Source organism: Chiloscyllium punctatum, chromosome 4, assembly GCF_047496795.1.
Source record: "Chiloscyllium punctatum isolate Juve2018m chromosome 4, sChiPun1.3, whole genome shotgun sequence".
NCBI classification, from domain to species: Eukaryota; Metazoa; Chordata; class Chondrichthyes; order Orectolobiformes; family Hemiscylliidae; genus Chiloscyllium; species Chiloscyllium punctatum.
The window spans coordinates 73,999,536-74,025,518 of NC_092742.1; the positions used below are offsets into that span (position 1 = coordinate 73,999,536).

Consider the following 25,983-nt stretch of genomic DNA (forward strand, 5'->3'; position numbering starts at 1 on the left):
TCACACAGGTTTCCTCAGACTCAAACAAAGAACAAGTTAGTTTATTGAAACTGCTTTCTTCTCAAGCTAGAAAAGACTAGGAAATATGACACCATTCAGACGGTCACACACATTAGTCTGGGCCCACACACAACTGCAGTTGGCAGTGTAAGAGGATAGGCTTGCAACGATTTTAAAGTCCCTGAAAGTTAAAATAAAGGAATATGTTCCTCGACTAGTCTTGATGCCGGGAGCTCAATGTTGCGTCTGTTCAAGTCTTCTCCTGGATGCAGTTTTATGGAGAAGATTTTCACATTTAAATGAAATCACAGATTGCAGTTGATTTTTTTTCTCTCAGGGATGGTCGTTTTTGCAAAACAGAGCACACAGTTTCCAAAGAGAAAGAGAGAGGAAGACAGTGAGTTTATTGTGCTGTCTTCAGAACAGCATTGTCTTAGACTTCTCCTGTTTGGTAAGGGGCCGTTGAAGTACTCTGCTCAGTTGTAAATTCCACATGATTCTATTAGTTCATGTCTGCCATAGTTGTTTCTTCAAAGCAGGTAATTAAACCCCAGCTGGCATATTGTCTACAGCTCTATGTACTACGTTTCAGTAATGATGCAAATACTTTGGAGGTAGTGCAAAAGAGGTTATAAGAATGGGAGCATGGATGAGAAACTTCTGTAAGATGATAGAATGGAGAAGTTGGGACTGTTTTCCCTGGACAAGAGAAAACTTCCAGGAGACTGAATGAAAGTTTTAAAAATCATGAGTGTACTATGGACAGAGTTCCCACTCAAAGAAATCAAGAACGAGAGGGCATTGATTTAAAGTCATTTGCAAAAGAAGTAAGTGCACTGTGAAGTAAACACTCTTTACACAGTGGGTACTATGGCCCTGGAATGCACAGCCTGGAAGTTGAGTGGAGGATGGTTCAGTTGAAGCATTCAAGAGGGCATTAGATAACTTCTGAACAGAAAAACTGTAAATTGAAGTAAAAAACAAGAGAATGGCACTAAGTCATACTATTTGTTCAGAGACCTGGTACAGACACAATAAGTGGAATCTTATAGGAGCCTGAACAACATGGGCAATGGCAAACTTTGTAGCAGAATTGTGTGAGAAGTTTGGCGAAAATTATTTTGACACTGGGAGCAAGTCAGTATATCTTTTATAATTTGCCAAGCAGCGAGATGAGATTCTCACATGTCAGCGGCAAGTTGCTAATTATGGAGGATCATAGCTTGTTACGCACCTTATGAACCTCACCTCATTACTATTCCACTTCCTGTCTTACTAAATGTGCCAAACAACCCAGTCATCGAGAACATGTGACATGGAAGTCAAAGTGGGTACGAAATGACTTCAGCTTGCTGCAGGCTGAGGAGGATTCATGTTGCTGAACATCAAAAAGATTCTCGGGGTGGGATAAGTGGCTACAAGCCACATGCACCACCATCTACAGATATTGACATCCAACATCTAACAACTTATGACCATCATGGTGCCTCTCCGATCCACTTGCAAGCTTGTTAGGAAGCACAGAGCTCCATTATGGGGCACACCAGCAATTAACATTAACAAGCTTCAGCAAAGACACTATGTGCTGTGCACAGGAACAGCCACCAAGAGTGAACCAGGCAGCATCTCAGGGCTGCTCACTTGCTGTCTAAACAGGCACTGACTTAACTGCCTAACTGCATGCTTGGAGCAGCCATATTTGCTGTGCCATGCCATGCTTGTTAATGTGTAGGTGCTTCAGCCAGAACTGAAGACGACTATATTGATGTTCTTGTTTGTGCAGAAACAAACGCAGACTGCTTGTCATTAGGGATCCATTCAGAAGCGCATTATAGGGGATCAACTTGCTGTACAGCATTTTGAGATATTAATCTAACGCCAACGCATCCAGCCCCTAGCATGTATCAGCCTGCCTGCACAGCACACACACTACAACCAAATGGCCATGTCTGAAAGTGGGTGACGGCTAGCTTTTAGTCCATTCAAGGAAGTGGGTGGGGATGGTCTGTCAGAGTGTTCTGGTACCATCAGCCACAGGCACAGTCCACACATTGTCCAGTGGCTCGACCAGTCACCTGCTTGGCTCACTCTTGTAAGTGATGTTCCTGTACTGGACAATGACACAATGCGGATGTCCAATGGGCACTGGGGATAGAGTCGTAGTGACCTGGAGAGTGTGTTTGGATGGGATGTAGCTAAGAACAGGGAATCTATGTCTAGATAAGAGTGGTGCTGGAAAAGCACAGCAGGTCAGGTAGCATCTGAGGAGCTGCTCGGATGCGGTCTGACCTGCTATGCTTTTCCAGCACCACTCAAACCTAGACTCTGATCTCCAGCATCTGCAGTCCTCACTTTTGCACAGGAAATCATTGTGTCTTGGCGGTTCAGCAATGATGAGTGTGAGAGAATACAGTTTTGTATGTGTGTGTCTGTGTTTATCTGTGTCTGTGTGTGTGTCAGCCATGCCGGCTATGCGCTGTGTGCACATACTGCATTATTGAGGGGCAACCCCGAAGTGCCAATTCTTGCCCAGGTGTACAGCAGCCTTTTAAAGGTGCTCTGGGTGCCAGGGAAGCCAGTTTTCCAGTGGATATCTAGTATGTGGAAAGTTGTTCCAGGAACAGTGCGTGGTCAGATGGGAGTATAATCAGACATTAAAGATGACAGAAGGGTATAGTTAATGAAGTGTGCTAGGTGGGATACTGCAAAAAAAAGTCTCCGGGCCTCCTGGCTAGAAACTCTCCAAAAAAACCTGTCATAATTCAGACTTACCTGAAAAAGTGTAAGATTTAATCCATTGCCTCTGGTGGTTGGGCAGTTGGTTTGAAGATTCTGGATTCTGCACGTTTGCTAAGGGGAGTTGTATGTTACCTGCCCGACTGTGGCTTTTGATGGTCGATGAGAGAAAGAGAGAAATACAGAGAGATTCTCATTTGTCTCATCTCAGAAACATTTGTTAAGTTTCAGGGTGCTGTGAATTGATAGGAGATGGGGTCTTTCCCACTCTCCAGGGATTTGATTTTTGCTTTCATCGCATTTGGTGGAATGTAAAATAGTGTAATTTGCCCATAGCCAGCCTGTCTGGCAGCCTCCTTTCTAAAAAGCACAATTGTCTGTAGAGGTTCTCATTTTCTTTAGAAAATCCAGCTGGGAAAAGGAAAAGTAGAAATTGTAGCTTAAAAAAAACACATTCTTACAACTGTATTTATTACAAATGGACGAGGGGTGTCACAGCTGCTCCAACTCGTGCATCATTAAAATACACAGCTTAAGTCAGATTAATGGTTCTGTTCTATACCTGGAGTCATGGAAAAGTGAAGTACAGAGAAAGGTCATTCAGGTTATCATGTCTCTGCTAGCTCTTTGAAACAGCTTTAGAATTTGTTCCACATCTTTTTTCAAATAACCTCCCAAATTTTCAAGGATATGCCCAATCCCCTTTTGAAAGGCGCCCTTAAATCTGTACATAGCATCTTGATGCAAAAAAATCCATCCCGATTTTGCCAGTTGTTATAAATTAGAGTGTCCTGTTACTGACTCACCTACATAATTGTTGCTGGAATATGAATATTAATCCACGATGCCAACGTAATTAAAGCAGAATTAGAAGGGGAACTACATTCTGCTCATGTCTTCCATCAAAGTGTCTCATGTTGTTGAGCACTGCTATTAAACCAAATATCAAAGTGAAATATTGCCCCAGACTGAAATGCACCAGACAATATAACAACAAAGGATCATAACCCAGGTTATTCACATACATATTTAACTGTTAAATATTTAACTACATATTTAAAGAGGACATAAGAGCCAGAGATGGCTGAGAACATAATTTGGTAACTGTCCGTAAAGTTCCTTTGTTAGTTACAGCCAACCTCAAGAGAGATCCCTGGAAAGTTGCCCTGGAGTGGTGCCAAGAAACTTCAGAGAAAGAGATGCAATACAAAAAAAACTGAAACGTCTCTTGTAAGTTACATCTCCAGACGTTGGACATAATGTGATGTAAAACAAAAGCAAGTCTGGGTGAAAGACATGGCTATGTTTGCCTCTGACAGGAATAAGAGAACCAGGTTAAAAAGAAACAACTGTACTCTGGTGTGTGCGTGCATGCCTGTGTGCAAGTGTGGCATTCTAATGCTACTGGACCAGTGTGTGTGGTGGGCGTTATAGCTGAAGGTTATAGCTGCACTTGTAGGAAAAGTGTGGCAAGTCCCTCTCTCTCCATCACTCTCTGATTCTTGATTGAATGTCAAAAGCCATAGAAAGACCAACTGTGAAAGGCCATCGTGCACCCAGAGATGACCTGCACAGTTCCTGATACTTACCCTGGACATGGCATACAGGGGGAAATCAGTGCTCCACATTGTAGATAGGGTCCTGGATGTTCTGCTGGATGTTGTGGTGCAGAGGTTGTGTTTCCTCTTCCCCCAGCACAAACAATGGAGGCCATGGTGTCAGACCATGCCAGTTTGTACCTATCAACCTCAGGACTCAACATTGAGTTTAACAGTTTCAGATTGTGAACGTGCTCTTCTGTGTTCATTACCCTTCACCTACATCTCCAGGTTCTGCCTTGTATGTGTTGCTCCCAGCATTGCCAACCCATTGTCAACCACTTACACTTCACCTTTGCTCTCTCTCTCTCAGCTCATCATCAGTAATCTCTGTTTGCCAATCTCTCTTTCCTCTCCCTCCTTCTCTTTCTCTATCTGGGACCCATCTTCCATAGTCTACTCTATCTCCATCATCAGAATAAGAATGTGGTAATATGAGCCTCTTATCTGTGGTTGAGGGGAAAAGCACATAAAGGCAAGGTAATGCAATGCAAGACAGGGATGTTGTGACCATCCAGGTATACTCAGAGTGAGTGAGCGCTATGACAGTGAGTGAAGAGGCCGAAGATGGAGGGCTGGCCCAGTCTATGAGCTTTGTGCATGTCCCTGAGTGCACAGCGTCTTCACTGCAATATTACAATGCCAGCAACCACCAAAGTGCAAACGTGCCTGTGTGTGGATTTGAGATGGGCAGTGATGAGTGCTCATAGAGGCTGATACATGTCGGATCCCAATTCATGGGATATGTCTGGCAGTTGCCCATGGAGTGTGGCCTGATATGTTGGCACCCAGTTTCCATTATGGAGGTCATTTGGAACAAGTGGCAAGCTCAGTCTGCCAGATGCTCACTCTGATTTTGTTGTTGAGTTTTCCTGATGCTGATCTGTTGGCAACTTTGGTAAGATGGGAGTATGCATATTAATGAGATCAATTGGGCTGCAAACAAAGTACAGTATTTAACAAACAATAATGACAGTCAATTGACATCACATTGCAGTCTAGCAAGTATCTCACTGCATAATAGTGAGAGACAGTTTTCACAACAAGCTGGGTTTTTCTGCACAGGAGACTGATTGTACCATTACCTACCCAGTGATTCCACAAATTGAGTACCAGCAAAATCTAACTTACATGGAGCTTGTAGGCTGCATCGAGGTACTGAGTGCCTGGGATAGAGTGAAATAACAAAAGATTGAGGCAACTGTTATCAGGGGTGGAATGGTGGTTCAGTGCTTAGCACTGCTGCCTCATAGTGCCAAGGACTTGGGTTCAATTCCAGCCTCAAGTGACTGTCCCTGTATCTGCATGGGTTTCCTCCTGGTGCTCTGGTTTCCTCCTACAGTCCAAAAATGTGCAGGGATGTGTAGGCTAGGTGGATCATCCATGATAAATGCAGGTCTACAGGGATAGGGTATGAGGGTGGGTTTGGATGAAATGCTCTTTGGAGGGTCGGTGTGGACGTGATGGGCTGAATGGCCTGCTTTCACTCTGTAGGGATTCTATCCTATCTGAAGGAAGGGTAAGGTTTGTTTCTGAGACATGTAGGGGCTGAATCTATTGAGGGACAGAAGCCATGGTGATGGACTGAACCTGTGAAGTTATTACTCTTCCCGTCAGCTCTCTCTAACCAAGGAAAAGCAATCTTCAGGATCCTTATTTGCCAGCTCGCCACCTGATACCGGCAGAACATGCAGAGCATTCTGCTTAGCTCAGCATAAAAGTAGCAATGTCTTTTAGCTTTTTAAATTGAGTCAGTGATGTGCTTCATTTACCCAGTGACATTCACACCGTAAGAGCAAATTTAAAAGAAAGATCTGTATGTTACCCCATAAAATAATACAGCACAGAAATACGCCATTTAACCATTAACTCTACACCAACTGCTTTGCCAGGCTGAGCCAAATTGGGTTCAATTGTGCTCTCCCATTCACTCATCACATACTGTAAAATTTCTATTTAAAATTATTTATTAGAAGAACTTGCTTTATCAATATTGCTTTCATTCCTCGGTGCTTCACAAAATATTGGCATATGTCTACAGGGCTAGAAATAGAGACAGGAAAGAGGGAAATAAAAGAAAGCCAAGCAAGAATTCACTAGAGTACAAAATATTCAACATATCTCTAGTTTCTAATGATGAATTCTATAACTTTTGCTTGTGAGAAATATCAGCTTTTGTGATTTTCTACAGTGCCATTACATCAACTATTATTTCGAATTCAAGGGCTGGCAATCAATTATTTTGGACTTCAGGTTAGTTTGTCATGACAACAAGTGTGCCATAACTTGTGTAGTAGGATAAGAGCAAAAGTTGCTTCTGCTATGACCATATATTTCTGTCAAATGGAACCCTTATTCCTTGGCCCAAATATTCCAAACTGGGTTGGAGCTCACATTTCTGACTCAAATCTGACACAAAACACCCTCCTAGCTTTAGAGTTTTCCAACTGAACTTCCTGGGCTGAAGTCCTCCCAAATGAAGCAGTCAAGTGCAGTCTGGCAAGCCAAGTCGGTAATAGTGGAATGGATTGGCAATGAACCCATAATCCCTGTTAGAATAATTGCCATGGTATTCTGTCCAATGTTTAATTTCTTACTCATGTTGATAGCTACTGAAGGAATGCATGTGTCTAAGATAGGTGAGTAGTAGAGGTGCTAAGTAGGTGAGTATAGGAGGTGGGTGCATAGCGGTAGGATCAGGAAGGTTTCTAGATAGGTGGGGGAAAAGGTGCCAGGTGGGTGGAGGGAAAGGGTGTCAGGTGGGTGGAGGGAAAGGGTGTCAGGTGGGTGGAAGGGAGAAAGGGTGCAAGAACAGTGGAAGGGGGGAAAGGTTGCCATGTGGGTGCAAGAGGGGAAAGGGTGCCAGATGGGTGGAAGGGGGAAAGTGTGCCAGGTGCATGGGGTGGTGGCAGTGTGTAGTTAGGTGAAAGATACAGATGCCAGGTGGATAAAGTTGAGGATTGCAGGAGTACAGATGGTGGAGGGAAGGGGGGTTGTAAGGGATGGAGCAGCAGGCAGGTGGTTGAGGTTTGGTCTGGTCAGGGAGGAAGGGAGTTGAAGAATGTTGATGTGAGTCCAATTAGAGGATGGGGGAGATTGTGGAGGTCATGTTGAGAGTCTCAGGATCTGGGGGCTGGGGGGACCGTGCTGGTTTCACACTGGGGTAGGGATTGAATTCAGGGAGGCTGTAAGAGTCAGGGCCCAGTGTTTGTTGGGCATCTGTGGGAGTATCACGGGGCGGATGTGTGTGTGTGTGTGTGTGTGTGTGTGTGTGTGTGTGGGGGGGAGGTGGTGGGGAGGGGGGGCGGGGGTGCGGGTGGGAGGTCATGTGAGGAGGGGAGTCGTGAAGGTGGTGTCAGATAGGGTGTGCCACGTGTTTGTGTAGAATTGGGGTTGGGAACATGAGTAGTGAGTGAGGGATGACCATTATTACAGTTAGTCAGGAATTAGAACAGGTTTTAATTCCTCTCTCCTTTCTTGGCTAACTGTTCAAGTAATTAATTCAACCTGTCTGAAATCTCTGACTCTAACTCGGAGTTGGGACCTTTTCAGAACATTCTTCACACAATGGGCAATTGTCCATTGGAAGTTTTTACTTCCCAAGACATTTAATGCAGAGATTTTGTGTTGGGGTTTCTGCAAGGTCTCGATATTCTAGTCTATGTTTCAGCAACAATTCTAGGCCATTGCTTCCACCCATAAAAGAGGCCAGAGCTATCATTGAAACCAGAGTAGATATTCTATTTTGCTATCCACATGCTCTGTACATGGTGGCTCAGTGGTTAGCATTGCTGCCTCACACCGCCAGGGACCCGGTTTCAATTCCAGCATCGTGACTGTCTGTGTTGAGTTTGCACATTCTCCCCATGTCAGTGTGGGTTTCCTCCTACAATCCAAAAGATGTGCAGGTTAGGTGAATTGGCCATGCTAAATTGCCACAGTGTTCAGGGCTGTGTAGGCTGTATGCATTAGTCAGGAGTAAATATATATAGGATAATAGGTTAGGAAAATGGGTCTGGGTGGGTTACTCTTCAGAGGGTTGGTGTGGCTGTTAGGCTGAAGGGCCTGTTTCCACACTGTAGGGTTTCTATGACTTGCTAATTGGTTGCTGACAATATAAAACAGGTAGGATTAATATATCAATAATTGCTTCAGTCATATAGGGTGCTGGAGTACCGCATACAGTGTTGGTCACCTTATTTAATGTTTCAAATGCAGTTCTGAGAAAGTGTACAAAACTAATAACTGGTATAGGTGGGTTGTCTTATGAAGAAAAGGTGAACAGGCTCAACTTTTATCCACTGGAGTTTAGAAGAGTCTAAATCATGAGGGCTCTTGACGGGATGGGTTTTTGAGAGGGTGTTTCCTCTTATGGGAGAATCAAGAACTCAGAGTTACTGTTGAAACATAAGGTATCACCCAATTAAAACTGAGATGAGACAATTGATCTTTTTTCTGGAGGATTGAATGTCTTTGGCACCGTCTCCCTGAAAATGTAGTGGAACCAGAGTCTTTGAATATTTTTGAAGCCAGAGGTGAGTAGATTCTTGGTAAGCAAGAGGTTGAAAGGTTATCAGAGATAGGCAGGAATGTGGATTTGACACTACAAACAGATAAGCCTGATCTTATTAAAGAGCAGGGCAGGCTGAAGGAACCTAATGGCCTACTCCTGCTTGTTTTTTTGCACATTTGAATGCTTTTGATCTTCTAAATTTTAAAATTATTTACAACCACTTATAGAGAGAAATTGCTGCTGACCCACACTATTCTAAACAGGTAAATGGTGACTGAATGGGTATAATTTCTCATCGTAGCTACATGGGAGAATAGTTGTTCAGCAGTTTTGGTAAAACAGAAGATGTAATTCACGAACTTGATGAAAAAGCACAATCTTTTGATTGCTGGAAAAGCAATTTACTCAGCAATAAATGTAAGCAATGTCGAGTCAGTCTACAAAGATTGTCAAATAACTAACAGCATGGAGATCACCTTTTGCAGGAATGATCTACTTCTGACAAAGGGCTTTAAGAATCAATTCATTCTCTATAGCTGTTCGCTGGCTCTAGATTAAAGAATTAACTGCTGCAAGTGATAAGATACTGAAAGGTTTCCTTCCAATCTTCCCAACTGATTAGAACTATAGTAGTTCTGTAAACATTACCACTGTGCCTGCAGCCTTGTGGTACTGTTTAACAATGTTGTCATTATAATGGACTGAGAGAAAAGCAGGAATAATATTGGCAAATGTGTTATGGCATCTAAAAGGTTAGCTGAGAAAATTGTGTATTGGTGTAGGATTCCTGAGTCTAATATAAGGGTTCCAGAGTTAAGACAATAGCCTTTATGTCTTTTCCTGTGTCTCTATTGTCTATTTTGGTTAAATACTACAATTGTCATAGAATTATAAAATAAATACAAAGCAGAAGGCCATTTGGCCCTTTAAGTCCATGCCAGCTCACTTCAAGAACAACTGTGCTGGTCTCATACCTGCCCAATCCCTGGAGTTCTGAAAATCTTCTCTTTAGATAATGATCTAATTCCCTTTTGAAAGCTATGATTATATCTGCCTCTACCATAATCTCTGGCTGTGCAGTCCAGATCCTAACCACACAAGATATAAAAACAATTACTTTGGGCTGTGTTTGGTAATTCTGTCTAATGCTTTAAATTATACCCTTCGATGTTTGACCCTTTGTCCAGTTCCCTCATAAATTTGAGCATCTCTGCAAAGTCTCCTTGAAGGAAGACCACCATTTCCAATTCTCTGCACAGCCCCATTGTGTCTGTGCTAGCAGAGAAAAAAGTCATCCTTTCTAACCACTTTCTTGAACCTGGTGTAGAATGGTGTGGGTTAAAGCACTCCTGGTGCAGATGCAGATGAGGGCATGCTCCCACCATAAGCCTGCCAGCAAATTCCAGACACCCAACACCGTTTGGGTGAAAATGATTTTCCTTGTCTCTCCTGTAAACCTTCTATCATCCTAAACCCGTCCCTCCTGGTGAGCATCCTAGTTACTGACCTCTCTCCAGGTCCCTCATAATTTTGTATTCCTCAATTAAATCACCCCTCAATCTCCTCTGTTCTAAGGAAAACAATCCTGGCTTTTCTAACCGTTTCTCTGCCCTGGCAATGTTGTTGTAGATCTCTGTACTTTCTCAAGAGCAACCACATCCTTCCAGTAACTGATACAAAATTCCAGCTGTGGCCCAACCAGCATTTTATACAGTTCCAGCATTATATTCCTATTTTGTATTTTGCATCTCATCTGGTAAATGGATTGAAGAGATTCCATTTACTTTCTTAACCACCATCTTCACTCATCTTTCCATCTTTAAGGAGCTATGAAAACACTACCTCTCTCACAGTGGCTCAGTAGTTAGTACTACTGCCTTACAGCACCAGGGACCCAGGTTTGATTCCAACCTTGGGCGACTGTCTGTGTGGAGTTTGCACGCTCTCCCTGTGTCTGCGTGGGTTTCCTCCCACAGTCCAAAGATGTGCAGGTCAGGTAAATTGGCCATGCTAAAATTGCCCATAGTGTTAGGTGCATTCGTCAGAGGGAAATGGATCTGGATGGGTTATTCTTCAGAGGGTCGGTGTGGACTGGTTGGGCCGAAGGGCCTGTTTCCACACTGTAGGGAATCTAATCTATATATTGGGTATTTCCTAGCATTGTTTGCTCTCCTCAAATGCATTTTCAAATAACATCTCCAGATTGAATTCAATGTGGCACATTTCCAACCATCTATCCACTGAACAAAAAATCTTATCTCTGAAACCATGCTCATATACATTTTCTGCATCATTTCTAATGCCTTCACATCCTTCCTAAAGGGTGGTTTTCAGATTTGGACATAATATCATATTTAAGATGAAACCAGAATTGCATCAAGCTTTAATCAAACTTTCTTGTGCTCACGTTTTATTTCTCAAACCCACATGCCTTATAAACAAGTTTCTCAGCTTGCCTGCTACCTTCAATGATTTTTACACAAATACAATGGAATCCCACTGCGTTAATAAAGGCAATTTGGCCCATCAAGTCCACACCGATCCTCCAAAGAGCTTCCCATCCAGACCCAGCTCCTATCCTCTCCCCTCAACCCTACATTTGCTGTGGCTACTCTACATAACGAGCACTTTTCTTTTGAACTGTGAAATACATGGCTTCCAGGTTCGGCAACTGGTAGCTCTTCCTTGCATCATCTCCAGGGTTGGTTCATAGGTGATATGGGAAACTCCCAGAAGACATGGATGAACATGTCTGGAGAGTGCAACAAGGTAGCAAATGCATCCATTGGGGCCACAATCGAACAGACAATTCACCCTGTGAATGTGCATCAACCTTGTACAGACAGCCGAGGAGAAACCCTCCAGTGCTCACTGGACAGAGTCTCCAGGTAGTGATTGTTTGCTATGTTCTGCTCAGCCTGGCTGAACAATGGGTTCCTAATTTAGAGGGTGGGATGTGGAGCAGCCAGTCAGCTGTCTCCTCAGATGAGGAAGAAGTGGAATCTGATGTAGATGCTGAGGTAGGCAATGTTTATGATGAGAATTCTCAAGAATCATGGCAGCAGTAAGGTGAGGCAGACAAGACTGAGAAAACGTGATAGCAGCTAGATTTGAGAGTGAGTGACTTTGAATTATTGTGTATCAACATACAGATTCATGCAGCAATTATGGTACTGAGGCATCCTGCCTTCGAGGGAAGCTTGATGTACAACTGTAAAACATTAAGCGACTTAATTTAGCATAAATTGTAATTTAAATTTGTCCCCTTTGCACCAATAATCACCTATTCAGTCTTCTGACCAGACCGTCAATATACTTATGCAGTGTGACATGGGGGCCATGTCTACGAATCAAAACTATTACCGAGATGTGAAGGGGGATAAACTATGCTGAATCACTTCTAAAATCCAATCATTTAGCTTAAATTCCTATTTCCTTGAGATTATGTTCCTCCCAGAGGACAGCAGTGATTGACAGTCTTGGTGCTTTTTACACTGCTGCACATGATGCAAATGTGAGTATCTAGGCTAATCATCGCCCCTCAAGTGTTCTACAAGCAATACATAGTAAGAAGCCTTAGCACATTGAAAGATACCACAGGGCTGTCATACAAAAGTGCCATTTTTGTGTCAAGTATAATTTTGTTCAGAAGATTGATGAGGTGCACCCAAAGTGACTTCAATGTCCTTTCATCTTTCTTTTCTCACTACTGTATTTTGGTTTTACTTCAGCAGTCGCAGTAAGCTGGGAGAAATCTGTTGCCTTGCCTTTGGTGGTCATCCTCTGCTGGCTGAGGTTTTGGAGAACTGCAGCCTTTGCATAGCCGCAACCTCCCCAACCTGAGCTGATGCAGGTTTCTGGGTGCCCGGCAGTACGGCTGGACACTTCTGGAGAGTCCAGGAAAGTGAATCTTTGGCAACTGGCTGTCATTCCTCCTGTCTGTTGGTGGACAATAGCACCTCCCTCCCACTTTGTGAGATTGGGGGACCCGTTTGCGGGGCTGTGGGGTGAATGTAGGCCTTTTACAGCTTTCTCTCACCAGTCCAGTGGCTCACATGATGGAGCAAAAGTGCTGGTGTGGATTTGACAGATACAGATCATTCTGCTGGGCGTGGTTCTCAATGGTGGCCATCAGACATTCTGTAGAGGCAATCACCTGCTCACCCAGCGGTGCAACAAGATCAGACAGACAGAGCTCAAGCCGAATTTTCTATCCTTCACTCCAGGCTGAGTGTGATATTGCACAGACTCTATCCGACTCTGCTTTCCCCTTCACTCCGTTTAGTGGCTGAGTCCGGAGGCACTGGGACTCAGTGGGGAGTTTATCCTTCAGCAGTCCTCCCAGCATCAGGGACCTCAACAGCTTCTTCCTCCTCCAGCTGTGGGCCTGTATCAATGCTGCGTTCACCAGAGCAGGACATGAGCCTCCTTTTGAGAGATTACCCACTAAGATGAATGGCTCCGCATAGGCAGAGTGTATTGAGGAAGGACCTGGCAGTTCATCCTTTGTGGCTTCACCACTTTGAAGTGATGTTGGTAGATATGGTCCCAGTGGTTGGTGCTCTTCATGAAGTCCTGGCTTGTGACTGAGAGCAGAAGACTACATAGACAAGCATAAAGAGTTGTTAGTTTCACAGGATGTCAACTTTCCCCAAGGTTTTATTAAGATGACACTGCTTGATATTCCGCTGGGAGTAGCTGCCTGGAGGTTTTCTTACTGGATGGTGAGAGATATCTCATCTCCCTTTCAGCACAGGTACATTCCCCTTGCCCTCCTACCAGCTCGATGGCCTGCTCCTTAAAGGGGTGGAGGACCCTTATGTCAAGCATTTCTCTCTTGAGTGTGGCACATTCGCACTTCATGTGCATATCCTTCCACTGCTGAGGAAGTGAAATATTAAGAGAGATTAGCATAGACATAACACATGTATCTGAGATACCTGTGAGATGTACCTGAATCCATGTATTGTGGCAGTGTCCTTGCCCCATACATACCTTTGGTGAGCAGCTACCTGATGTGAACTGATAGTCCAGGAGTTGCTGAGTATTGTTGCTCCTTCTAGGTTTTAAGTACAAACACTGGCTAATGTGTGTGAGACAATGCCTTTGTGGTGCCAGTAATGCTACGCTGGTAGCTGCAATGAAGTGATAGATGCTGATTGCACGAGTCACCTGATGGAGATGTCTGGCAACCACTTCCTGTGAGATTAGTCTGCAGTTGCAACTTTACAATGCTAACCCACACTCATGGGGTTGTGAACCATTCAGTAGAGACTGGTACATACCTGGATGAAACGCAACAAATCATTCATCGTCTTGTGACACTAGAGCCAGATTCTCTTGATTTGCAGTGGGCTGTGCTATCCTCAGCCACCTCTGCACAGGTTGCCTTCGTCAGTCAGGATGGCTCCTGCTACAACTAAGGAAAGCTCTTCCCTCCAGGTCAGCCTTCAGGAGAACCTTTGGGATGATGTCCCTGAACTATCGCACTGCTTTTTCCCAGTCTCTGACATCTCCGGGGGTTGGGTTAGAATGATGACCAGAAATGGAGTAACGTTGTTGGAATGGAGAGAATGAAGTGCTGTCCAGGACCATTTTCAGCATGACATCCAGAAGTTGGAGCCTGAATGCCATTCACTAGGATGTGGCTTGGGAAGGAACATTTCAGCCCTGGATACAGACTCGGACGGAGCATTTTAGCTCTGGATATTGTCTGGGATGGAGCATTTCAGCCCTGGATATTGCCTGGGATGAAGCAATACAGCTCTGGATAGTGTCTGGGATGGAGCATTTCAGCTCTGGATACTGCCTGGGAAGGAGTATTTCAGCTCTGGATACTGTCTGGGATCAAGCATTTCAGCTCTGGATACTTCCTGGGAAGGAGCATTTCAGAGCTTAAAAATATGTTGCTGGAAAAGCGCAGTGGGTCAGGCAGCATCAAAGGAGCAGGAGAATCAATGTTTCGGGCATGAGCCCTTTGGGCATAAGCCTGGAAGAAGGACTTATGCCCAAAACGTCGATTCTCCTGCTCCTTTGATGCTGCCTGACCTGCTGCGCTTTTCCAGCAACACATTTTTAAGCTCTGATCTCCAGCATCTGCAGTCCTCACTTTCTCCTAGGAGCATTTCAGCTCTGGATACTGCCTGGGAAGTAGCATTTCAAGTCTGGATACTGCCTGGGATGGGGCATTTCAGCTCTGGATACTGCCTGGGATGGGGCATTTCAGCTCTGGATACTGTCTGGGATGGAGCATTTCAGCTCTGGACACTGTCTGGGATGGAGCATTTCAGCTCTGGATACTGTCTGGGATGGAGCATTTCAGCTCTGGATACTGTCTGGGATGGAGCATTTCAGCTCTGGATACTGTCTGGGATGGAGCATTTCAGCTCTGGATACTGTCTGGGATGGGGCATTTCAGCTCTGGATACTGTCTGGGATGGAGCATTTCAGCTCTGGATACTGTCTGGGATGGAGCAATTCAGCTCTGGATACTGTCTGGGATGGAGCATTTCAGCTCTGCATTCTGCTGGTAATGGAGTGTTTCAGCTCTGAAGAGAAGCTGGATCGGCCTGGGTTATTTTCTTTGAGCAGAGAAGGTTATAGGGGACCTGAAAGCGATATATAAGATCCGGGTTTGGAGTGGATGGATAGAAAGCAGCTGTTCCATTAGTTGAAGGCTCACTACGGAGCATAAATTAAAATGAATGTCAGAAGATTTAGAGGAAGTTTGAGGAAAACCATTTTTCACCCCAGGAGTGTTGGGGTGTCTGGAATATCTTGGAGAGTGGTTAACGTGTGTAACCTCGCAACCTTCAAAAAAGTGCTTGGATGAGCACTTGAAGTGTCACAACATTCAGAGCTGGGGGCCTAGTGCAGAAAAGTGGGGCTATGTTTGTAATAGCGTATTTTTACTAGTGCAGACTTGATGGATCAAAGGGCCTCTTCTTAATGTATGATTCTAGTTCTACATGAGGGGCAGACTTCCTTCTTGCCTGCCCATAAAATGTGAGATTTTACTCACACATGAATATATAATGAACTGAGAACATAACTGCTCAAGAAAACCCATTCTGGCCCTTTTAGACCCACAGTCTCAAAAAAACAAAATTTTACCCATTGTAATGAAATCATGACCAGTTAGTCTTTTTGTCCACGTACTGATAGACGGATGAATATTGACAAGGGCAGCAAAAAGAATGCTGTCTTTTCTCAGAATAGTGCCATAGCATCGCTTCCAAACATTGACAATGGCAGGTGGCACCCGGTGTTCTTGCATGATTTAGAAGGCAACATCTCTGGCATTGCAGCACTTTCTCAATACAGCACTGAGTAAATACATTCTCAATGAATTCTCAATACATCACTGAAGCATCAGTCTTGATGATGTGCTTAAGTCTGTGGACTGGGGTTATTTGTCTTAGACCCTGGCAGTATTTGAAAATTAGGTCACCATCACCTGACCGAGAGACAAAGAAAAGATATCTTCATTGCTGACAAGTTTTTCTCATGGAAATATCTCAATAAGTGATTGCAACTACGTAACAGTAGCTCCTGAAATTATTGTTAGCTATATATGGCAAAAGACATGCTCACATCAGGAACAGTCTGCTCAGTGGTGTCCTCTGGATAACCTGATGTGGGCATATTTGCTGCCCAATGACAACGCTTTTACTCAGTTAGACACAAACAAAAATTGACAGTAATGGTAAGTGACCTTTCGGCTCATCCACAGTTTTAATTAGGATTCAGCTGCCCTTTAAAGATAATGTCTTCCTGCAGAAATTAATTGGTAAATCAAATATTCAATTGACACATTAGGCCTATATTTTCCTTGTGGCAGGACAACTAATGACATGCTTATGATGAGATCTGAAGCATTTGTGGCTGTCCTCTCCATTTAAGAATAACCGCTTTTTGAGATGCAATCTCCTCGATAAGTCAATCATTCTTAATTTGAAGAGAACAAAAACATTTACAAAGGCTATTTTCAGAATTGGTGGACTCACATACAGAAACAAATGCTGATAAATCAGTCTGTGGGTACTAACTGTGGCTCACTGGGAAATGTCATGGGAAGAAGGAATTTGTTGAGGGCTTTAGTGGGAGGGTGTTAAGGGTTGGTCATAGAATTGAACTCAATAATAACAACAGATCTGACCATAAAGTTAGGACTGAGCTGAACTGTGGACTCATTGAACTCTATGAGGGAGTGTTGCATGTATTTTTGTGAAGGATGGCCCCCAGTACATAAGTTTCTCACAAGGATTGTTATCGCCTTTCAGTCGTGCAACTAATCAAGTTTTTGGTAAGCAGTGCTGAGGGTCTTTTGTAATTCATTCATTGGCTGTGGGGGGCTCAGCCTGGGCCAGCAGTTATTACCCATCTCTAGCTGCCTTTGAGAAGGTAGGTGGGTCCACAATATCCTTGGGGAGGGAGCTCCAGGATTCTGACCCTGTGACACTGAAGAAACAGTGATACATTTCCAGGTCAGGATGGTGAGTGCTTTGGAGTGGAACTTGCAGGTGATGGTGCTCCCATATATCTGCTGCCCTTCTCTACTACCCTGTAAATGATAGTGATTGTGGGTTTGGAAGGTGCTGTCATAAGATCTTTGGTGAATTTCTGTTCCTTGCAGATAGTATGTAAGACTGTTGCTACTGAGCGTCAGTGATGGAGGGAGTGAATGTTTGTGGATGTGGTACCAATCAAGCAGGCTGTTTTGTCTTGGATGGTGTCAACCTTTGAGTGTTGATGGAGCTGCACCCATCCAGGAAAGTGGGAAGTATTCCATCACACTCCTGACTTGTTCCTTGTAGATTGTGGACAGTCTTTGGGGAGTTGAGTTGCTCACTGCAGGATTTCTAGTCTCTGACCTGTAGCTACAACACTTACATGGCTTGTCCAGTAGCATGGATTCAATTAGTGGAAAAAAAAACTCGAAGAGGCTTATTGACAAGTTAGTATTTGTAACTGCAAGTTATAGTCCATGTATATGACATGAATCTAGTATGCTCCTGCTGAATTGTGTGTAGCAGTTGGCCATGTTGCTATATTCTAATCCTTGACTCATTAGTATATCCAGCTCTTAAAGCATTAATCCAACACCTCTCACCACTCTGCATATAAAATTATATGCACAAAGAGTGGTACTATATATATTACATTGCAAAACTATATAGAAACAAGAATTGCAACATTTAAGAGACTTAAGAGTTCATATAACATACAGGTAGGTATGACTGTTCTTCCAGGTTTTATGATGCCTGTAACCTCCAGATATTTAGACTTAATAGTGTTCGTGACTTTAGGTGTACTGGGTTCTTGCATGTTTTTAATGTATTGATTGCTGCATTGATGATCTCCCACACCTTCCCTATCCAAGCTGATTTTGGTACACACTTTACGCATAATTGGAATGTTGTATTGTTCCAAGTTGTTTTCTGTTTCTCCTCTATGTCCCCACTTATGCTCTTCTTTGGTTTTTCCAATCAAAATATCATCAGCAATCACACATGTATCCAGGAATATTTTTTATAATTCTTCTCATACATTGCTGAAACAGATCTTGATTGACAGATTGAAAATAGTCTCTGGAAGCAACATCTTCCGAATGATGTTGTTGAAGGTAGTGATTTCCTGAGGTACCTTTAGCAAGTGAACTGTGTTGGGAAAAGAAAAACTTAGCTCCTGTCAATCTGGGATTTAGTTCCTCGAAATGTTCAGGTTGTATGGTATATCTATTGAGAAAAGTTCAGACATAATGTATCCAAACACAACATGATTGTACCATCTTTCTTCAGCACATACATAATAGAATCACACCAGTCTGTGCGTTGATGTACATGAGTGATAACACCATTATGCCACACAATGTCTAGCTCAATCGGAAGGTTTACTTGCATGCGAAAAATTCACTTATTGGAATGATTGATGGAATTGCATCTTCTCTGAGGTGCAATATGCCATCATCTTTGTTTCCTGTTGTAGTAAGTCTGTCTGGATCCAATTGTTCTAACATGGACTGAAAAAAATGTGCATATTCTTGGTTTATTTTGCTGAAACTGGTATATTGATAATTTTGTGAATGATCGTAATATTGAAATCTGTGATCACTGTAATCCTGCTGTTACTTGTGTCCAACAGGTGCATTCATATGGTTTATGTTGTACATATTCCTTGCTTTTAAGAGAGTTCACCTTTAAGGACTCTATTTATGGTGTGAATATAATGCTGCCACTCTGCCTGGCAGTTAGTCTGCTGTGGTTTTGTAAGCTGTGCACAGAAATCAGTTAGTTTGCTGTAAAGTCAGAGTTATACTTTGTCATGTGCTTTACTAGTGTAAATAATTCTATCATTGATGAGCAGTTGATTACTAGACCATTATCATTAACATGACAGCTTCCATGCAGAATTTCCTTGGCTGCATTTCATTGTAACAACATCTCTGATCAGCATGATTAGGAAATATCCAGAAGGGCTAGGTGTCCCATTATATGCAATTAATTTTGCTGTTGCAGTTAGTATCATTGACTTAAGGGATCCTGGTGCCTATCCTTCAGTGTTATTGTTAGTAGGATGTTTGTACTAGCTGCCTGCCTACTATGGATTTGAGTGTGTGTGCTTGCCAATTTTGTTTGGCATTTGATGTTAATAGTGACAACACTTTCTAACTGTTTGACTTCATCCTCATATTGTAAATATGCTCATGTAGAAAGCCTGTTCACCTTCTGGTTTTAGTTTCTTCCATTGTTAATCATCACTCTGGCCAGGTTTGCTGCTAACCTCATGTATGTGCTTGCATTTATGCGTGTACTTTTGTACACACTAAATTTCTGCAGTTTATTTTATGAACTTATTTTTGAACTAAAGGTTACTAGACTTTAAAACTACCTTTACAACAACGAAGCGGCTGTGAAAATAAGTCAGTCGTGACATATATCTAAAATGCAACCTGGAATAATGATGCAAAAGGCCAAAGTAAAATAGCTGCAATGTATACACACTATTATAAACTGTTATGATGCTCAAACCAATAGGAGTGTCATTGACTGATCTCCAGTAACACATACAACAAGGAGAGAGAATGATCTGTTCCCATGAGAAAATTCCTTAAATTGTAGAACTTAAAACAAAAATGAAAACAATAAATAAATTCTGTCATTGCATTGAATGTGCATTCCTTGGGGAAATGTTTAAAAAGAAACAACTGAGAGCATTTTTGTTAAAAAAAGACTGAATGCTGATTTTAAATGGGGAGTCTCTACAGACCAAGAAGGGGCCAGGTTTGATCCTTAGTCTGTGCTAAGCTAACTGCTTTCCACAGCAGCAGCACTCAGGTTGCAACAATTGGCTCTTAATGCCTTTGGGTCAAGGGTGGGAATGGAAGCAGTCTGGATTGTCACTCCATATTGCTCCTTTAAAGCAACTGAACATTCCTTTCATTCCAACTCATCAAACCCAGGTGGCTTGAATTGAAATAAAGCAACAATTTTCATTGATATTGCACCTGTAACCTACTCCTGTATTAGAAAATCTGCTCCCAAATTTTTCCTATGGCTTTGGTATTTTGTGCATCATTAAAATAACCCGCTCCTCATCAGATGCCTAGACCCTTCACACTGGAATCCCATTTGGAAATCCATCTGCAGGTCCAACTTTATTTTTTAGGAACCTCCTCTAAATTCACTTCATCGATCAAGCTTTTGGTTCTCCTTCATAATATCTCTTTCTCTGCTTTGGCATACGTATTTTGTGATTACATCTCTGCACTGCATTGAAATATTGTGAGACAGTAAAGATTTTGTATACAGGGGCTAGATTAGCTTCATTCCAGTCTGAAAGGAAATATCCCAGAGTGCATTGAGCTTTTAAAAGTGCAGGCTTGGGACCCGCTAAGCATTGCCCCATTCTTCACTGTTCTCCTCCCTCCCCCATCCTGGGCCAACCGTTTGCTTTATTTCAATCTGTTCAAAGTCAGAGTCTCTGTTCAGACAGTACTTTCTGCTCAGTTGCTAGGGTTGGTCCAGGTCATGGTGGCAAGGTTGCTGGATTGGTAATTCAGAGATCCAGATTGATGTTCTGGGGACATGGGTTCAAATGCCAAGGTAGCACCTGGTGAGATTTAAATTGGTTTAACAAAATCAGAAATTAGTTCCGACTTGTCTCAGTATCAGACTGAGTCTTAGCAGTCTTGTAAAATGACAAAGCAAGTCACCAAGTTTGAGGACAATTAGGGATGGGCAGCAGATTCTGGCCTTGCCAGCAATGTCCATTCAAAAATATTGAAGACGTTAGGCGAGCGTACTTGTGCTAATAATGTCATGGTGAAATGCTACAGTCCTTGTGGTTATGGTGCTCACACAATGATGCTGGGAAAAGACCTCGCATATACAGGACCATTGATAAAGGAATAGTGAAAGCTGGTGGAATCTTTTAGGGTCCTGAATGATATGGACAATGGTGAGAAATGTGTGAGTCATCCTTGGAGACCTATTTCAACATTGATGCGTCAATTAACTAAGTTCAGGTGTCAATAAGAAGTCCGTGCTAGACAACAGTAAATTGCTTAAGGGAGAGGTATTGCTCGTTAGTGACCTTATTAACTACACACCTTCTCCCATTTATGTGCACCATCTTAGCTATCACTTGCCATCACAAAACTGGATGCTGAGAATTCTCGATATAGATATCATTAACATGACAGTTTCTATGCAGAATTGCCTTGGCTGCATTTCATTGTAACAACATCTCTGATCAGCTTGATTAGGAACTATCCAGAAGGTCTAGGTGTCCCAGTAAATGCAATTAATTTTGCTGTTGCAGTTAGTATCATTGACTTAAGGGATCCTGGTGCAAGTTCAGCTTGTCACTTGCTCTGAAGGACTGGTTTCTCTGAGCATACACCATGGGTACTAGCCACATGTACCTTATATCCATGGACATTGGCGCTCCATGTGCTAGCCTTTAAGAACCTCATGATGCATCTCTGATCTAATGTAGGATGCTTCTGCACTTCAATGCTGCAGTGCAACAGTAACTCTCATTGGAAGGCATTGTACTCAGGGACACAAATCCAGCTCATGGACTGGAACAGACTGCATCTCCAAGTTACTCAAACACTCTGAGGCCACCTGTATGCTCACAGCTTCCCTGCCTTTCCTTTTTACATCTTGGTCCTCAGCCAGAGATACCAGGTTCACATCAATAATGATGCACTACTCGGTCGTTTAGCGCAGAAACAAAGCCAGGAAGCTTATCACAGTTGATAGTAGTCTTCAGTCAAGTCAAGAGAGATAGCCTTCGGTTAGGCGCAGTAAGTCGGGAGCAGCTTCTGATAGCAGTCCACAGGCTTGGACATGGTCAGTCAGTCATCAAGGACAATGGGAGTTTGGATCCTCTGATAAGGGATGAGGAATTGAATGTCAGCCAGCCCATCACCTGTTTCGACTCTGCCTCTCTTGTGAGCTCTTTTTCACCTGGAATGAGAGGGAAGCAAGTTTATGGAAGATGAAAGTGGGTGTCACAGCTGTGCATGTTGATACAGGTGGGGAAGTGTCCTGAGTGAGTGAGTAGGCACTGGTTAATGGTGCTGGGCTTTGGGGTGGGGGACCACTTGAGAGGGAAGATGTTGAAGCAATAGTGAGAGCTGGAGAGTATGAGTCTTAGTGAGAGTGGGTTCAGTGGCAGAGACAAGTGAGTGTGAAGTAGGACATTGACCTTCTTCCTACAGTGCTGAGAGTTACTGTTGCACTGCAGCATTGAAGTACAGATGATTGAGACTACATTGACCCAGTTGGCAAGTTTGGATCAGGTTGACATGATCTAACATTGTGGCCTCCTCTCTGGTCTTGGGGAAGAGGATATCTGACTTGTGCACAATCCCATCCAGCAGGAACTACACATCACTACCCTGCAAAGTAGGACACCACAACTGCCCCCACCCCCATGTCTGAGGCAATTATCAGGAGCTGTGCAGGGCAGCACTGGACTGTCAGTGCTTGTCCAAGTGCACAACCAGCTCTTATGGATGACAATAACACCAGGTATAGCCAACTCTAGCATATCCTGGCAGTGGTGAGTTATCTTGGGAATAGGAAGATGGGCTTAGAATCAGGTGAGGGGAGATCTTGCTGGGCCTTGTGGTGAGAAACCTGCCAAGAAATCTGATGAATCTGACTCTTAACTAAAAATGTAAGGTGCAGCCCAATGTTTCTGAGTCAGAGTTATTTGTCAATTGGAGAAGGATTTGGAACTGGCAGTGTTCCCTCAATATTATGCTCCAGTCCCTCTTGATAATTGTAATCAAAGAGAAGGAAATGCTATTGAAGTAATCTTGGAGGGTTATTTCAGTATATGTTGTAATATATATGTTATATTCACAGTGTTCAAGTGGAATGGTGGGTTTGGAAAGGCTAGGACAGATGACAATCAAGTGGCCAGATCTGTCTGGAATGGTGTCAGACTTCCTGTGTGTCATGGCTGGATTAATCCGATCTCCTGGTGAGTAATTCATTACTCTTCTGATTTGAGCTTTGTAGATGCTGAAGATGTATTTTGGAGTCAGGAGCTGAGGTATTCTCCACCCAGTTCCTGACGGCTGCATTGTTTTTGTAATCATAGTGTTGATTTACCACATTTAACTTATCCTCAAGAGCATGTTGACCCTCAAAATTTTGGATGTGGGGATCTTGGTCATGATGTTGCCATCGAAGATCGAAGGAACTTGGTCTTTCTCTGGCTCTTGTGCCTTTAAGGTTGCCTGCCCGTTGTTGGGCTCAGCTCGAATGTTGCCCAATTCCTGGAGGTATAAGCTACTCCCACAAAGTAGCTTATATATTTCTCATAAAATACATGGATTATAAAGAACTTTGCTGGGAAGGTTTGATATTACAAAATTTAAAACATTAGCCTGAGGAATACAGAGGAAAGGAGAAAGATATAAGAAGGTTGTTAAAACTCAGACAGTTAGGATATAACATACCAATCAAGATAGTCTATACGTGGTGCTTATTTACGGTGATACTTTGTTTGTCTATGTTGGATCCTCCATATAGTTGCTGAAATAACATTGTTGATAGCTGTGAAACAATAAATGCAGCAATTCAACTTCTCTGTAATCCTGATACAGATAATAAAGCAAAACTATGCAGGTTTAAGCACTGTAAAAACATACAATAAAATTAAATGCATGGAATTATAATTTTATTCAACTTACAATATTACAACCAGCTGTAAAAATCTAAATGTCAAACTGACTCCAACATCAAAATTACATAAACCACATCAACATGCTATCAAATACAATCATACACATGCATTGATGATACCAACTTACCTCCTATAAGCTGATCTTTATAGTACCACAATATTTGAGCAAATGGGACCACACACAAACCAAGAAAAAAATGCCCTGGTTTAATTGCAAGTAGTTTGTCACACATAGAGGGAGTGTAGCTTCTCACAACACACTGAACTATGGTTTCTTTCACACAAAGGATGGAGATGAATTCTAATGTATCATTTGAACAATATATTTTCTGTTGCTGCATATTTACATTGTTCACATTTTATTCTTTTTTTACAGCAAAGCCATTCCCTGTCACACTTAATTTTCGGGGGAAAGTTTCTGGATGGGTTGTTCACACTTGATCATGCCCCTGGAAGGCACTGACTGTCAAACTGTACCTTTAAACTGTGCTAATCACATGCGTAGTAATTATTCTAAGATCTCAACTGGGCAGAACCTTCACCACAATTGCTCCCCCGGGTTTGCTCCAGGTATGCAACTACCTGAGCAGAGATTCTTAAATAGATTGCAGCAGGCTACTGATGTATGAAATTGTTTAGCGAAAACCACTTACCTTAATATGGAGTCAAGAGTCGTCTCTTCTGGATCAGAAGAAATATTCTAGTCACTGCAGTCTTAAATACACCTTGCTTCGCTCCCTTGACTTTTGTAGGTTGATTTAAACCTGGCTGAATTTCCGAAGGCTGGTATGTGGCCTCAGATCAAAGTTATTATCTAAATGTGACCCAAGACCTAATTTCCATTAAGTTTTGAGCCTTCTTTTTCTGGATTGTGTTGCAAGCCCACCGTCACTTTGTGCCAACTTTTATTTTGATGCAAGATCAACTTCTTGGTTTTGATACTTTTGTCTTAATCAGTCCAGAGGCAATGTAATGAAAACTGTAATTTAAAAAAACCCAGGAAATGCTGTAAAATTGGATAGCATTGATGAAGGAAACAATCAGCGTTAACATACAGACTTTCTCAGAGATGGCAGAAATTCTGTCGGTTGGGCTGAAAGCAGGTACAGCTTCACCGTGGCAGGTGACTGGCGGAGAGGGGACTCGTTTTTACGATCACCGGTAATTAAGTAGTTGCTGCCTGAACTGCCATCCCTATTAATGATGCCAACCCATCCCCAAGAATACTGCTGGCCCAATCAGAGGACTTACAGCTCAGCAGAGCCACCATTAGCGGTGGCCATTTGCTGGTGCTGCACCTGAAGAAAGCACACGCTTTGACAACCATACACTTCAATATAAGGTAAGCGGGGTGTGGGAGAAACAAAAGTCATTCCAGAATGCCCTGTATCAGTTGTCTTAATACCTCTGGGAGGCCATTCTTGCTGGTGGAGGGGGTGGTGGGGGACATCCCAGAGTCTCCTGGGGGGGGGGGAAACAAGCAGGATTTACCAGAGAGCTACACCTACCTAGCAACCATACATAAAATGCCAGCAGAGGCAAGATTGTGTTATGAATTGATCAGAAGTGTTTTTTTTTGTTTTGCATAAGCAGGCCATCTGTCATCTTTTCCATCAATATGAAAAAGGCATGGCAGATAAGAGTCTTGCTCCCTGATACCTACACACTCCATTTTGCCAGTTTTCCCCCCAAAGCCTCATTAAATTCCAGCTAACATTTCAAGTCAATTCTTTTGCTGGGAATTGTTGATAACATTTTGTCAGGTTATAGGTGTTGACTCTTTGTGTTGAAGAGTCAGACCATATGTCTCACGGTCAGTATATCTTGAAGAAACTAGCTCATGATATCATCATTGTATCACAGTTTGTGAGTTAAGCGTATAAAGATTACATATTCAATCTTGCCTTGAATCATTCAAAGCATGGCATG

General features: G+C 42.8%; 1 long non-coding RNA gene across 1 annotated transcript; it reads left to right on the top strand.

Moving 5' to 3' along the window:
* The first annotated feature begins 210 nt into the window (after positions 1-210).
* Positions 211-25,390, top strand: LOC140475941 (uncharacterized). Its single transcript, XR_011960369.1, has 3 exons — positions 211-451; positions 23,229-23,346; positions 24,431-25,390. It is a non-coding gene; the product is annotated as an uncharacterized lncRNA (long non-coding RNA).
* The last annotated feature ends 593 nt before the right edge of the window (positions 25,391-25,983 follow it).